The 17,576-nt window shown below is 38.0% G+C and overlaps 1 protein-coding gene across 10 annotated transcripts in view; it reads right to left on the bottom strand.

Moving 5' to 3' along the window:
- Positions 1 to 13,238, bottom strand: part of LOC129695914 (myocyte-specific enhancer factor 2C) — a 209,609-nt gene extending 196,371 nt beyond the window's left edge. For 2 of the 10 annotated variants that reach the window (XM_055633375.1, XM_055633373.1), the window contains exons 1-2: positions 7,985 to 8,267; positions 7,523 to 7,618 (exon numbers count right to left, since the gene is read on the bottom strand). The gene's annotated coding sequence lies outside the window, so the exon portion shown is untranslated. Of the gene's footprint in view, positions 1 to 7,522; positions 7,619 to 7,984; positions 8,276 to 12,807 lie in introns of those variants that run through there. The other 8 variants (XM_055633369.1, XM_055633374.1, XM_055633367.1 and 5 more) reach the window with 7 other exon arrangements.
- Positions 13,239 to 17,576: the final 4,338 nt, after the last annotated feature.

Raw genomic sequence — 17,576 nt, 5'->3', positions numbered from 1 at the left:
GCATCGAATTATACAAATAAAAACCGTTCAATAGCAGAAATGTATCAACTTTTTTTCTCTTTTGTTTACCCATAACTCACATGTAAATTAACTGAGAATTTATTTTCAAATGTAAAAGGCATGAAAAAAAGATTGAACTTGAACTTTACTCATAGCTAATAAGACACTGATCTGCAATGAACAAAACAAAATTACAATGTATCAGTCATTTCATATGACATTACTTCATATATTTGGTACACTTCCATAGCTCCGTTTAATAATGACCAGGTATTACTACAATGCTATGTTTTTTTTTTAAATAAATCAATTCCCTCTGTACTACAGGCACTAATTGTCAAAATGTTAAAATAAAACGGTATAAAAGTAGCAGTATTCTACTTTCCCGTAGTATGATCCTACAAGGTCATACAATTTTATAGATGTATTGATCTTATAGAGGTGTATAAAATCGTGAGAGGAATGAATCGGGGAGATGCACAGAGTCTCTTGCCCAAAGTAGGTGAATCGAGGACCAGGGGACATAGGTTTAAGGTGAAGGGGAAAAGATTTGATAGGAATCTGAGGGGTAACCTTTTCACACAAAGAGTGGTGGGTGTATGGAACAAGCTGTCAGAGGAGGTAGTTGAGGCAGCGACAATCCCAACATTTTAGAAACAGTTTGATAGGTACATGGATAGGACAGATTTGGAGGGATATAGACCAAATGCTGGCATGTGGGACTAGAGTAGCTGGGACATGTTGGCAAGTTGGACTGAAGGGCCTGTTTCCACACTGTATCACTCTATGACTAACATCCACACAAGTTCATTTCTACCAGGTGCGACTGGATACCAATAGAAAAAACAGAATCCCAACTGATTTTGTTCTGTCTAAACCAATATCAAGAACAAGATTAATGTTGGAGTTTTAACTATTGTCCTAGATTAAACCATTTTACTCAGCATATAGCATAGATCAAATCGTGGGCCACCTCATCCCAGTTAATTAATTTCTGGATAATCTAGCTCGGCCATCAATAGCAGTGATTATTTATTTTATTTAAGTGTGCGCAGTCAATCATTGCTGGCATAATTTGTGTAATAGCTTTTCATATTCTTAGGCTATTCCAAAATTGTTTTGAAAAAACCCAAATTGTTGGTTGTATGTGCAATGTCATTTTATCAATCTGCTGACTGGCATCCAGACCACAGCAACAATGATAGAAATTTGCTTCACATTTCTTTCCAAAGAAACAGAAAACCTACCTTCAAATCTTTTCTTTCACGTGGTGAGATAGCCCAAACTACTTTCATTATCAATGTACTCGTTCTGAAATGTAGTCACTGTCGGCAAACATGGCAACCAAGATCCATGTGGATGGGAACCAAAAATTGGTGTCGAAAGAGAAATGGTAGAACATTTGGAGAATGGCCAGGTCTCTTTGAAGAAGTGCCATAGGATCTTTACTTTCTGAAAAGCGTCCAGAATTTTAACAGATCGACTGACTGATGGTACTTCCAATGGTAGGGCACTCTATCACAATGTTGCCTAGAGGTGACATCCTAGTTTTTACATCCACATCCTGACGTGGGACTTGGACACACAAATAAATGTGTCGCCACTGAACCAAGATGATACAAAGATCAGAATTTTAAATTTACAGAAATGTACCCATTATACCCCACAAAATAAAATCATTATGTCAGTCGTTTTTGTACGTCGAGTTTTCAGACACATTTCCCTCTGCTTATTCTTTTCAACAGCAACTGTGGGTTAACATGCATTGTAATATATTCCTGCCAACTAAAATTCAAGTGTGACATGCTCAACAGGGCCCAAGGGAAAGAAAAAAGAACTCATGAAAGATACACCAGTAAATCACTTAAAAAGGCTCAGCCAGCAAGATAGAAATCACAGAATTGTCTGTCCTTGTCACAAACACCTCCCACTTACTAACTCCAGGAAAAATGTTTTAAATGGTGCATTCAATATGCAATAAATTTAATTATTAACATCAAACATAACAAAACTGAAAATAGATTATTCCGTTTTTAAAATCCTGCAATATTCACAGTTAAAACATTGAAAATAATCCACAAAATATAGCCACATGGTTTGCGAGCAAGCTGAAATGTTACTGTGTAAAGGAATGCTACATGTCACATGAGAAAAAAATGTTCATCATAATACCTCACTGACATTTACAGTGGAAATATAGGCTCATGAAAAGCCTATAGAAATGTGGGTTAGGCAGTATATCGATCATGAGTCTTCCTCTCAGCATTAAATACGAGTGATATATGATCAATTATGAGTAATAGACTTAACTTCATGGAAGATCAAATTTGAAAAAAGTGTTACTGATTTATTATAGATGGCTAAAATTAGTTTATTTTTTATCATATAATGTATAAAGTGGAGCTTATACAATTCCATGCAATACGTATCGAACTGCTTCTCATTCATGTGTATGTGGAATGGCAAATAAGGATCTTTAAAAATAAATGTTAAAAGTGATCAATTTAAATGTACAGTACACTCATAGAATATCCAGCTTTCTAAAGCTTGTTTCCCATGTTTTTTTCCCAGTAAATTTGGATTTATTTCAATGTTAAAATTTGTCCCCAAGCACACAGAATGGAATGGCTGCTTATGGCACTGAGTGGTTTCATTGTTTAAAATATTATTTTAAAAAATGTCAAGTCAGAATGAAACAGCATGTTTTTCAACAACTGGAATTATACAAAAATGTATTATGTTTCGGTTTTAAATCTTTAATCAAATTATCTTTGACAAAAAACAAACACACTTGATTTCAAACCAAATAACCCATTTTAATCATGTTCCAAATTGCATAACATTTAAATATATAAAAAAAAACGAGCTTTTGTGCAATATTATGCTGTATTGTGTGTATCCGACACTGGCATCTATCACCAATTTCATTTTTCATCATTTAGAATAATTAAGATGAATAATATGACATGGGAAAATGATGTAATGATTTGCTTGATAATTAATCACTAAATTCAGAGAAAGAGGTGGAGTAAGCTAAAGGGGGCACTGCAGAGATTTGATTGTAGCAGTTTTAGATTACAGCTTAAGTAGGACAACTGGCAGGGATATTGTCTCCTCATATGATAATCAATTGAAACTGGAGTGTGCCTTGCCATGCCCCAGCAATCAGCTCTGGTCTCCAGCCAATCAGGATGACACGTGAACCGCCTAATCCTTCCTTTGTATGATACACAAGACTCTTGTCAATGCTGGTTTTTCATCAATTGCCTGTGAAAGCCCGTCTGATTTCTTGAAGAAGACAGGCCACACTGAGAGATTGGCCTCCACTGTCCAAATGCCTATGTGACTTTAAAATTAAAGGACTAATGAGTATATCTCTAATCAGATATCCACACACTACAAATTTGCCAGGCCCCAGCAGATTAGCTCTTAATCCTACAAAGCAATAAACCATTATTAAGATTAATATCTAATCTGATTCAACAAAAGTCAGTAATCCAGATACAATTCCTGCCATATTAAACATAGTGTCTCATGTTCAATGCATCATTAGAACCACAAATCACTACATGATCTTTAAATTTCATTCAGACCATAAGGTCTGAATGACAATAAAGGAATTCAATTTTTAATTCAATTCAAAATGATCCATACGGAATTGTTAACTTAAAATTTAAGTGGGATCCTATGAAATTATAATCGAAGGGTCTCGACCCGAAACGTCACCTATTTCTTTGCTCCATAGATGCAGTCTCACCCGCTGAGTTCCTCCAGCATTTTTGTCTACCATCTGATTATGTAGAAATAGTTTTCTGTATTACCTAACTAACATCATACAATTTTGAATGATAATTAAAGGTCCAACTTTAAAAAAAGTATCCTGCAATATGCAATCCTAAATTATACTGCCACATTGTGCTACCCTGATGTATAATTTCTCCTTAATTACTTTTAAAATGACCAAACATCAAAACTGTACAAGAGTATGAGCATCATGCTGCAAATTGCTACTTCAAATTCTACACCTCCTTGTCTGGCTAAAATGTTTATTATCGAATCTGGTCTGAGAAATAACTATTGAAACATACCCTGACACCACAGTGTTTCTATAGAAAAAAATCTTTGCAAATCATTTTGGATTAAGGTCCATGTTGCAACGTGGTACTAATATCTGTATATCATTACCATTTGCATACTGATTTTGTATTATTTAATTATTCATTTTCTTGATTAAATTAGTTCCAACAACATACAGCATTTCTAGATTAGAGATATGTGCTGCTTTTTATTTGTTTGGTCTCGAAAAACCTTCTCTATTCCATTTGTCAACATTAAGCAAGTCTCCTCCACGACCTTGCGAATTCCAGCATATTGTCCAACTATCAGTGTTCTTCTTATGCACATTTTCTTTATGCAAGAAAGGAATGAGGGAGTCAAATGGTATATATGTGGCTCAAACTAAATAGATGGAATCATAGACGTGATTGTTTTTGTTTGAGGAAATATAGTATTTTTCCTAAAACATTTCAAAGCAAATAACAAAAGGTGACAACTCAAAATAAGCATTGACAAAAATATAATAACTAATTCAGTTGTACGAATCAAAAATCAGATATTCTTAAGAGATATTTGTCAAGCCAATAAAAATTATTTTTATGAATGCCTTTCCCATGCTATACCTGTCAGCATTACCAGCAAAATAAAACTGTGGCAGTCACTTCCCAGGTTGGCATATCAATGTTCTTTCCTACCTGTGTAGGAAATTCCATACAAAAATACCAGGAAATAGGAATAACCTAAAAAGTAAAATCAGCACCAAGGATCTTCCTTCAGGTTTGAATTGACAAACTATCAACCAAATTATATTTCAATGCAAAAGATGACTTAGCTTTAAACAATGCCCGCTAGCAATACTTGTCTGTTATACATTAACATTAAACTTAGCTGCATTTCTTAACCTGCTCTGCTTCTCTCCATGGTTGCAATGATGAGCAATATGTTTTCAAAACTACCTGGAAACACCATGCTTCACAATTAATTATTGTACGAGTTGAAGGTTGAAAAAGTTGACTCATTTAAATATATATCGCTTGAGGGAATATGCTAATATGTTGCACTTCTTAAAAGACAAAATATCATGCGTCTCTCTGCTCCAAAGAGCCAGTTACTTGTTCTTTTATATTAACGTCAAATAGGAACACGGAGCACACCCGGCAAGGTCAAAGCATTAGGATGTAATCAACAACACCACCACATATCTGACACCGCAAAGTAACAGGTTTCATCTTACAAACATCGGGACCTCAACAACGCCCGGATACGGGAAATAAACGGAATGCAGCATTGATAGGTATTGCAAGCTACTGCAACCAGCTGTCAAGAAAGTGGGGCGGCGACGCTGACAACTATTGCAAGTGACAACTATAAAGTAGTCTAGAATTTAACATTGGTCCTATCTGCTGGTTGGATTTCACTCACTCAAAAGTATTCTCCAAAACGGAAGGTGTGCATGTGATTGATACTTGACTACACTTGGTGTCTGCTTTCCACCCTGCTGGCCTCAAATACATTTCAATTTATTTGATCGAACGGTGTCGATAGATTCCACTGGGGAACATCTATCTGAACAATATGTTTTTTAAATCGCCAGATATTTGGTTGAACGACTAAGTGGCATCGAGGATAAAAGTAACACGACCTGAATTCTCCCACAATCCTAAACCAGTTTTATGGATTATCAGTTTCACTCTTGTAAAGGGGCGGGATCAAATCTTCAGCATTTTCCTAAAACAACCGCTCAACCACGTCCAGCCAGTACAGAAAACATTAACTCTCCTCGTCCGCGTGATTAGATAATACTGATTACTGCCGTACAATAAACAAACAGTTTGGACTCCTCGACTTGATGTTACACACTGGCACTGCGCGGTACAATACGTATTCGTCGCTTCTATTTCATTATTGCCAGATCTGTCATATTTTGTTTTGATAACGCAACTTCGAGCATGGCCTTCTCTGACAGCAGTTCAGCAACTTGGATTACAGTGTAACATATTCCAGCCATTAGCCTGATCCATTTAAAATCTAATGGGTAGACCAACATTGCGGGAATAACTGAACACTTCCAGAACACATAGATGGCACCTTGTAAAACGGGCATATATATTTTAATTTCTCACTCTAACTAATGAAAAATTGTAGCCAAGTACAATACAACTAGAATTGTATCCCAGTAAAATGCATCTCTGGTTCTGCATCAATTCTGCTTCGAGTTTACAAAAGCGTCCCTGTACTCGTGTAGCTAATTTGTCAAACTTGCAAGTACTGCGAATGACAGATCGAGGGAGCCAGTATTAAAACATGAACTGTACTTTATGTAAAATAACGTTATGAAAATGTGGTTTGCCGAGTCAGGAAACATAAATAAAACAATGCACAGATGAACTGAATGGATGGGAAGATGACATTAAAGAACTTAGATCTGAATTAAAGTTGAAAATAAGGGATGGAAAGGTAAGGGAGGGAAGGTTGATGTAGGAATCTGAAGATTGAAAATGAAGTCTAAAAAATGAAATCAGGTTGCCTGTGATGACGAGTTGGCAAGATACAAGACATTGGTTCAATACATTGCGTCGCAGTATTACTTGGAAAGCAGCTATCCACATTCCACTGTCAGAGCATTTCCTACCGCGCCAGCATTGACGGCCCATTTCATAACAAATAATGCCATGCCGAACAGCTACTTGGAAATTAAAACAAGCAGCATTTTTTTTTCCCGGACGGCGTCAACTTCCCTGGACTGCATCAGTGCAGGAAGTGCATATCACTACAGATAGAGATTGATAAAGTTGAGGAAATCGCAAGTAAACAACACACGCCACAGATCCAGCGTAATTTGAGTAACATGATTCTTTGCATCCGACGAAATGCGGGATAAAAGTTACTCCGTTATTGCGCAGAAGTGTGCACAGCATCGAGTCCTCACTTCCAAAATAAACTGTCACTGACAAATCACTATGAACCACTATAAACGTATAAGTGAAGAAATGTAAAGAAAGTCAGAGATGATGTGGATTGCCACCATTGCCATCGCGTTACTCAGTGAAGGGTTACAGCATTACTGCTGCTACCGATGCCAAAAGTATTAAATGATTAAATACACTGTGTTGGATTTCATCCACCATGCTATTTCGAATGGTTAAGGCATTTAGTTTAAGACCCTGGAAACGATCAACAGAAATCCCACCCCGTGCAATTTTACTGAAAAACACTAAGCATAAAGGCGGCAAATTAAAAATTAAAACTGTGTTTTTGTTCCACTTTGCATGAAGTATTCCTTTATCACCCAGAGATGTATTGCACGCAATCTCCATTTTAGCCATTAAAATGATTTCTGTACTTTCACACAGAAACACACACACACACACATGTCAAAACAGAGCCTCAGTGAAAAGTGAACGCACAGGAGAATCGGTGGTGGGGGGGAAGGGGGTGGGGAGGGGGGGTGGTGTGAATCACTTACCGCACAAACCTCGACAATGTTGCGTCCTCGACCTCAATTTTCCCCTTCTTGAAAACGAATTAAAGTTTCTTTAACAGCTCCAACTTCTTTGACACCCTGGATGAAGGAGAGAGATGAGAATCGACCATGTTACCAGCAGATCAGCTCGTCATCATTCACCACCACCACAACAACACGTTTAAGGGCCATGTGAACATTAAAGATTAAACAAAACCACAGCTGAAACAATAACACAGAATATTAACATGTAATTCCTTTCCTCGGGTAGCACAACGCAAGTTTCAAGGGGGGGGGAGCAAAAGAAAAGCAATCCAATTGAATTTAAACCCAGTTATATCCACCACAGGCCGTCATTTGCTTGCCCTATAGCTTGAAGCATTAAACAATTACTGATGTGCTCTAGTCATTAACATTGAACAGCTGTATATTTCTGCAGGAAACAAGTTACTAATTTGTACTGACCAGTGAGGATGAAGGTAAATCGGCTGTGAGGACTGAGATTCGTATGCATTAAAAAAAAAATTCTCTTTTTTTAACAAAAAAAGCTGCTGCACTTTAAAAATCTGACATGTAGAGAGCTATAGATAGAGCCATTTCGCAGAGTTAGGGAGGGAGAGAAAGCCCAGCCCGGCCCGGATACTCAGTCAGTCAGTCTCTCTGTCTGTGTGTATCTGCTGCTATATTTAGCGGAGCAGCAGCTCGGGCAGGAGGAGGCGGGGCCCACGCCGCGCTCGCTCCCGCTGCCGGCCCTACGTCACAATCACACGCGGGCCCGGGGGCGGCGGCGGCGGCGGGAGCGCGCCCGCGCATGGATACAGAGCGGCCGCCTCACACCCCCCCTCCCCCACGCACCACACAGGCCGGGTCACCCTCCGCGCTTGCTGACAAAGTAGTTCTACGCCCACTCTACACTCACTCACTCACTCATTCCCGCTGCTGTTGGTGCTTGTGCATGAGAGAGACCGGACCGGTGCATCCGCAGCCACAGTGGGATTGCAATCATCAAATAATCACAGATCCAGTGAAGAAGGGTCTCGACTCCAAACATCACCCATTCCTGAGATGCTGCCAGACCCGCTGAGTTGCTCCAGCATTTTGTGTCTATCTAACTTCGTTTTAAACCAGCATCTGCAGTTCCTTCCTGCACACACACACACACACAGACTCAATTCCGATGTTTTATTTTCATTGCAAAGCTTTGAATGCAAACTGACTGACGCTCTCTAAGTGGACTGGAGAGTTGCTTGTGATATATCTTTTAGCTAAAACTCAATTCCGATGTTTTATTTTCATTGCAAAGCTCTGAATGCAAACTGACTGACGCTCTTTAAGTGGACCGGAGAGTTGCTTGTGATATATTTTTTTGCTGGTTGTATGCCTTCCTCACAGCTAACAATGAACCATTCTGCACTTCCTTGAGCAGCGTCTGCTTGCTTTGATCTGTCGTTTTCACCTTACCCTTCCATATCTCTAGTCTCCCTCTCCCCTGACTCTCAGTCTGAAGAAGGGTCTCGGACAGAAACGCCACCCATCCCCTTCTCTCCAGAGATGCTGCCTGTCCCGCTGAGTTACTCCAGCATGTTGAGTCTGTCTTGCTTGTTGCTATAAGATGTTGAAGAATGATCTCGACCTGAAACACCACCCATTCCATTCTCTCCAGAGATGCTGTCTGACCCGCTGAGTTACTCCAGCATTTTGTGTCTGTCTTTCCTATAACATAACATATCTTGCTCTAAGATGTGTTGTTGCTTTCTGGATGAATGCAATGGATTTTAAAATGTTGCAATGAGCCTTTCTCAACCTCTTGTACCGGGTAAACTTTTGGGACGGCGCAGTAAAGGTGTATTTTCTGATAAATGTTTGCACAATGTCCCCTCCCCTCCCTCGCCGGGCCTGGATTCAGTCTCCCTCCGCTCCATTGACGTCACGCCCGAGCTGTCAATCATCGGAAGTTGTTGCAAAAGGCAAGGAGCTGCCTTCAGCCGCTTGTGGCGTGAGCAGCAAAATCAATCGGCAACAAACTAGTTACGTTTTAATATCTGAGCAGGAACGAAAACTTCAGCCCTCCAGCTGATCAAAGGAGCTTGCATGCATGCATGCAAAAAAAAAATGACGTGCGGGATCGCTGGCACACGGAAAGATGAGCTGATATTGAAATGTGCAGCAAAGGAGCTGCAGATGTTTGTTGTTTGCACCGAAGATCGACACAAAAAGCTGGAGTAACTCATCGGGACGGGCAGCATCTCTGGAGAGAAGGAATAGGTGATGTTTTGGGCTGGGACTGAAGAAGAGTCGACCCGAAACGTCACCCATTCCTTCTCACCAGGGATGCTGCCCGTCCCGCTGAGTTACTCCAGTGTCTAAGATGATACTGAAAAATCTTTTTCATATCTTAATACGCACATATTACAATTCCTCATAGTTGTCACTGGACTAATCAATTAAACAAAATCTCCGTTCGTTTGGATTAAACATTACGGATAAGATTGTGGAAATGTGGGGTCCCCACTAACCCGACTTGTTTGAATGAGCTTATTATAATTAGCAGGCATGACATTGCAAAGGTATAGTTACTTTTTATTTTAAGTGGCAGGGCACAGTAATGTTCATTTTTTTAAAGTAAATACTTTTCTCTTCAATTTACTGGAAGTTCAAAGGGAGCAGATCCCAAGGTAAAGCCATCAACCATGTTATCTGATAATCCACTATAAATACTGCGCGGTGAAACCTTGCTATTTCACTCTATGCAACCGATCTACACATTGTGCCTTTCCTCAACACGTAAGGTGAAACGATCACCCACATAGTGGGCTCGTGCGTTTGTTTTTAAATAGGGATAAATAAAATATTCGGGCACTTTGGCAAGAAGGCAGATAAGCTCAGTCAGTGCCTCCAATTAATACAGCAGTGGATATCTAAATTAGGATGGTTATGGCAGCATGTAAATTATATGTATGTGCATGGCGCTTGGAAAACAATTTTCCCACTTGTCTTTTGGAGTCGGTAAATATTTCAAATCATTTTATTAAAAAGTTATTTTGACAGACGAGTAAATTAACAGTATTTTAATTTTCCTTGAAGTTAACTGAAAGGGGGTGGGGTGATGCCTGAAGACTGCTGTGCCATTAAGCAACTTATACTGATACTGATACGTAGTATTTGAGTTGCTATTTTGGTAACTTTTGTCAGTTATATAAATCCTTTTTCATGCATTCTAACAAGCTAGAATCCTGCCTCGTTGTGTGTCAAATGGACAAAACCAGTGGGCCAAGAATGAAATGTAAAATGAGTTGGTGATGCAGTCCAGAATCTGAGAAAAAATGGGGAAAAAAACTCAATAGTCCAGCGTCCACAAGCATAACTATTTTTATAGAGATTAATGGGAACAAATGTCTGTGCTCATTGAACAAAATGAACTTTACAAGGCCTGGCAAATGATTTTCTTCACTTTGTCCCGATAAAACAATGTTTTTTTAAATAACATTTTAAAGCTATATTCACCAAAACAATCACCATTGCTGCCCAGTCACTAGGTAAATCAGATATATTTGAATTGCACAGCTTTCAGAGAGATTTACCAGAGGTATGTCCCCCACTGGAATACCCTTTTTCCATTAGGACAAAATAACATCGCCGCTCATATACAAAGTCATTGATTTTAGCCAATTAATTTGGATCCATTGTAAACTAATTAGTTATTGGGGATTTCACCATATTTTGGGACTTGTATTTAGCAAATCCAGTCTTTTTCTTTCCTGAAGAAAACACATCGAGTCTTCCTGGCTCAATCCTGTGTTCCATTGCCTGATTCCAAAACACAAGCAAACTCAAATGAAAAAAAGGCTTTCATTTATAATTTTGATCATTTTGAATTGTTTAATCATAAAGAAAATGTATATACGTCTCAGAGGTCAAATAGGTTTGCAAACTCATTTATTGATAATTGTTCATGGTTGTAGATTGGCTAAGAAAGAAAGATATCCAGGCCATTTTAAATCTAGTATTTTGGGAAAAGTAGTCTCAATCACAAACATGATATCAATGGGTTTTATTTATTCCGTTCAGTTAGTGACCTTTAACGGAATGTTAACGTCTATGTCTGAAGAAGAATTTTTTGGAGTTGACCATTCATAGGATATCTATTGTCTATCTAATCTATTGTTTCAATTTTACATTTACTCCCCATTTCTTCTAGATTTCAATTATAACGGTAATCAACAACCAAGGTTGCAAAGTAACTCAATGAAGTATCTATTTCTTATTTGCAGTAATTCTACAGAGGTGGGTGCGTCTACATTAGAAGCATGACCTAGAGGACAGTTGTAAATTATGTATGTCAAAGTCAAGATTATGTCAGCCAGTTTTTGGAATTCAGGCTAAATCCAACTGATTTAGTCTGTTGCTGGTGATGTCTTAACTTTTTTCATTTAATCTATTAAAATTATTCTTATGTAGCAAATGAATGACAAAGAGAATTTGAAAAATGAAGCTTTGAATATACAACCGCACTCTAGCACCAGCTGCTATATTTACTCAGAACAGATTAATATCGATGTCGGCATACCTTCTCTTTGTATCTGTTATTTAACTTCAGCTTTCAAACCAAAAGTCTGCATTTACAGAAATTAAATGCAGACTCTTCATTAAATGTTTGCAGCATCAATAATGGACACATAATATTAAATATTTGCCTTTTGATTACAGATTAACAAAGTCATGAAGATCTATGACAGCAGGTATGATACTTTCTGACTTCAAAAAGGATCTAAGTTTTTAAAGCTAGATTGAAGTGAATGTGTGCTGTGATTCTACCTATATCTTTAGCAATATTATGGAACAGGTATTTATCTAGATACCTCAAGCGAAAACATAAATACCAATAATAATTCATATAATATAAAAGTTGATTTTTCTGTGCTTTACATGAAACTAGAATTTGAAGATAATGTCATTGAATTAAAGAAACATATATATCACCCATTTTATCCTATATGCTGTATATTTCTTCATTTGCTGATGAGTATTTTTAACTAATTTCAAACTCTCTTTGTTCACCATGTATGGCAATAGATAACACCGTGAGCATGTAAGAAGAGCCTGTACTTTATGATAATACAATCATTATTCACATACTACATTTCTTTAAATATAAAGTTAGTAACACTTCAAATATTAGACCTAGCGTAGAAATTAGTTTTCTTTGTGCTGAGGTGAGGGGTACGCATACAAATACTGAAATTGGGAGTAAGAAAACACTTTTTTTTACATTAATTTCGAAAACTCACCAATGTCTTTCTTTCCTTTCTATGCTCTGCAGCACCTGCTGCAGAGTCGGCTGATCAAACGGTGCAGGTAAAAAAAAAAAAATCCTAACGATAAAGCCAGACCAGCTGGCTTTGAAGAGAAACCCCCCTCTTCGGGATGAGCTTGCTTCGATCTGTTTCAACTCTGAAGACAGCGTCTTTTTCCCCTCTCGATGTTGACCTATAGTAGCATGATGCTTTGCACAAGTGGCTGGATGCCCTGTGTCCACCTGCCTCTGTCACTCTGGAGTAAATTTAGTTCTGAAAGGTATCACTAACAGTCAGACCTTTGTCAATTCTGGCAAGAGAAACAGGATTACTGCCCAAGTAAGCATGAACAGGGTTCAGATGGAAAACTGAAATCAGAAGGCTTATCCAAAAATCTGTTTATTGCCAATTAAATTACTTACATACGACAGAATATAATGTTTTACTTTTAAGTGAAAATGATTCTGTCTTGCAGCAACAGCAGACTATATTTAGTAGCCAATACATTACAATCTGTAGGTTGACAGAAAGTAACATTGCTTACGAAGTTGGATCAGTTGCACAAAAACATCTTTCTGTCACAATATTCTCTGTTTTAAAATGAGAACTTTTGTCCTCTGATTATTAATTGTTTTCCCAAATTAAATGAATTCTGCACTGCAGTACTTTAACACAGGATCAGGAAAATAACTATAAGTATAACATGAACCAAATGGAAACATAATTAAAGCTAAATATTGTGGTGTATTATCATTACTGTAAGTGTATTTGATACCATTTTAAAGTTTGAAATGTGCAGTTATAGCAATTGTACTTTGTAAAGAAGCAGGTGACAGCTGTACATTAAACCAGAGTAGAAATGTATTGTATTGTAACAAACTCATGAAATATGAATATTGTCAATGTACACTATGATAACCATATAACAATTACAGCACGGAAACAGGCCATCTCGATCATTCTAGTCCATGCCGAACACGTACCATAACCCTCCATTCCTTTCCCGTCCATATAACTATCCAATTTATTTTTAAATGATAAAAACGAACCTGCCTCCACCACCTTCACTGGAAGCTCATTCTACACAGCCACCACTCTCTGAGTAAAGAAGTTCCCCCTCATGTTACCCCTAAACTTCTGTCCCTTAATTCTCAAGTCATGTCCCCTTGTTTGAATCTTCCCTACTCTCAGTGGGAAAAGCTTATCCACGATGTCAGTTAGAAAGACACACACCGTACATTTTTACTCTTAAGTGCCAAAGAAAAATATTTTACTTGCAATGATCCCGGCATTGAGCCTCAAGATGCTTTGCATGGATAGATTTGCAAATGTATTTAAGGTATTTACACTTATGAATGATTTGTTGTTTGATGTTTCTAAGAGAGCGTGGCATAGTTTATCTTAATGCTGCAATAATATTGCATCATTAACCATACAACATGTATCTTTTATAAAGGAGAGCAAATAAGCTTATCTGAAGATTGTAAGGTAATAGTAAATTGTATTCAAACCTCATGAATAGGAGATATTGTGAATTATTCCCTCGTGTTTACACCACTCATGCTGGAGCACACCAAAGACAACTTTGGTCCGGATTGTTCAAATCCAGAATAGTGAAAGGCTTGGAGACAGTGGATGTGGAGAGGATGGTTCCACTAGTGGGAGAGTCTAGGACTAGTGGTCATAGCAACAAAATTAAAGGACGTTTTTTTTAGGAAGGAGATGAGGAAGAATTTCTTTAGTCAGAGGGTGGTGAATCTGTGGAATTCTTTGCCGCAGAAGGATGTGGAGGCCAAGTCAGTGGATATATTTAAGGCAGAGATAGATAGATTCTTAATTATTACGGGTGTCAGAGGTTATGGGGAGAAGGCAGGAGAATGGGGTTAGGAGGGAGAGATAGATCAGCCATGATTGAATGGCGGAGTAGACTTGATGGGCCGAATTACTTAATTCTGCTCCTATCTCTTATGACCTTATGACCTTAATCTGTCTATGGTTGAAGTCACTGTAAGGACAAATGACTTCAACATTTCTTCCTGTGCCAAGTACGGGATTATTAACCCATGAGTCAAGAAGAGGTTTTCAGTTCAAAGTTGTGTTAATTAAGAACCAGTCAGTTTACCAGACGGTCCCATTTTAATGTAATCTTCTTATTGAGCTGTATAATCTGTGGAAATGCTATAGCCGGACTTTGGTCTAGAATTAAAAATTATGATGATGCAGACTTCACCTCACTGTGGCTACCGTGATGCTGACAAGCACTGTGGCCATTACCAGTCCTGAGGTACTTGTGGCCAGCCAGTGCAAACACAATGATCTCATCACTGCCTTCACTGTTCGGATGTTTCAGCACAAACAGGGGAATTATTTTGAAGACTACTTCTCTAACAATGTCTCCTTTGTGATATAAATGTGTAAACACTGCTGTTTTTGTCAATGCCTTGCTCCTTGCTTTGTGCTTCACTCTCAGTCACAAAATTGGCAGACCCTCAATTGCCAACACATTGAAAGAAAACCTCAAGTGAATATTATTGGATGTGACCAGTTGACTGGTAAGATATTATTTTGTCACTAACTCTGCAATATTATCGTTTTTGGTCGAAATTCTTTGTGTTAAAGCAAGGATTGGTCTTCCGCAAGGAGGCATACCTAATACGTAGAGATGAATCAGGGATGAAGAATCATAACCTTCCTCCCACATTCATCACTACTTTCATGAGGTGGGAGATTACAACCTTCACGTGGTCCACCCTGTTTCGACTAATGCAATCAACCCGACGTCCACAAACAAGATCAAATAGAACAAGTTGACCTACAACTTTAGGCTGTGCACGCCATACCCAAGAAGAGGAAGACTACTTTTATCAGCAGTGGCACCAAATATGCTTTTGCAGAGGTACCAAGGACACTGTAGTCAGTATTACCCCTGAGCACACTCAGATTGAAGCATCCGAGGAGTTAACCAATAATACATTTGAAATGGGTTGTATATATATATATATATATATATGTCTAAGAGATATTATAGTATATGAATTTTTTTTCTTTTCCTTTTTTTTTCTCTTTTTTTTGTATGGCTTTGTAAATATTTGATTAGTGTATAAATGTAAATAATTTGGTGTACATATTTTTTTTTTTTTATTTCAAAATAGACTTTATTCAATTGATAAATATATACAATTCCTGAACCATTCAAACAAACAAAATTCATCCGACATTTTCGGAGACTATACAAGTTTTTTCAGTACAATTTTTTTACATTTGTCAAATTTCACCAAACAGTCCCCCACCCGTGCCACTCTGTGGCCCCTGTCCAAGTAATAAATATATACAGTGTTTGCTGGTGTACATATGGTGTACATATAGCTGCTAAATTTGTATAGGATAATTATAAGCAGGGGGAATTAAAAAGCTTTGGCTTCTTCCTGCTCCTTTTTGGACACATACGATTTCATTTATTTATAGATATTGTTTATGACACTTTATAAATATTCTTGTTTTGTTTTTTGTATGCTGTTTCATACTTGCTTTTTATTCTTTATTCTGTTCGAAATAAAGAATTAAATAAAAATAATAATAAAAGAAATGGAATACTCCTTTATAATCACCAAATCAATGAATGTGCCTGAGATGAATGGAAGGAACGTTTCTCCAACAGATCCGCAGTTCTCCTATGCGCCTGTTTCGCAGCTTAAAACCAATCTGAACAAGCGAACAATTTTTCTACAGTTGTATAGGGCTCTGGTGAGACCACATCTGGAGTATTGTGGACAGTTTTGGTCTCCTGATTTGAGGAACGAAATCCTTGAGATTGAGGCAGTGTAGCGTAGGTTCACGAGTTTGATCCCTGGGATGGCGGGACTGTCATATGAGGAAAGATTAAAAAGACTAGGCTTGTATTCACTGGAGTTTAGAAGGATGAGGGGGATCTTATAAAAGCATAAAACATTATAAAAGGACTGGACAAGCTAGATGCAGGAAAAATGTTCCCAATGTTGGGCAAGTCCAGAACCAGGGGCCACAGTCTTAGAATAAAGGGGAGGTCATTTAAGACTGAGGTGAGAAAAAAACGTTTTCACCCAGAGAGTTGTGAATTTATGGAATTCCCTGCCACAGAGGGCAGTGGAGGCCAAGTCACTGGATGGATTTAAGAGAGAGTTAGATAGAGCTCTAGGGGCTAGTAGAGTCAAGGGATATGGGGAGAAGGCAGGCATGGGTTATTGATAGGGGACGATCAGCCATGATCACAATGAATGGCGGTGCTGGCTCGAAGGGCCAAATGGCCTCCTCCTGCACCTAGTTTCTATGTTTCTATGGTCGGACTAGAATGAGAATGGAACTGGGCTGTGAAAATAACCCAGCTCGTTGATGGTTTGCATACTGAGTACTCTATGGTGAGTATAGAGAGATCATACCCTGCTCTAGTCCCCCACTTATGAAAGTAAAAAAAGGAGGACAATTAGACTAAAAGTGAATATTATGGGGGAAAGAACCTCTTCCCTTGGTTTCTGATTCCAAATGGATTTTCATCAAAATTGACCCAATGTGATTATTATTATTATTATTATTATTATTATTATTATTATTGTCTGTCAGATGACCATCAATTTAATTTATATGTTGCAGTATGTGTCCTAAACTTGAACTTGATTTACACAGGAATCTCATGCTTAGATAGAAATCAGGGTAATGACACATTGTGATCAGTCACTGGCAGAGAACACAATAGCAAGCAAGAAAAAAACAGCCATTTAAATCAAAGC

This window comes from Leucoraja erinacea, chromosome 3 (assembly GCF_028641065.1).
Source record: "Leucoraja erinacea ecotype New England chromosome 3, Leri_hhj_1, whole genome shotgun sequence".
Taxonomy (NCBI): domain Eukaryota; kingdom Metazoa; phylum Chordata; class Chondrichthyes; order Rajiformes; family Rajidae; genus Leucoraja; species Leucoraja erinaceus.
Note: the sequence above shows the minus strand (reverse complement) of the source record. Positions and strands in the feature narration are given on the sequence as shown.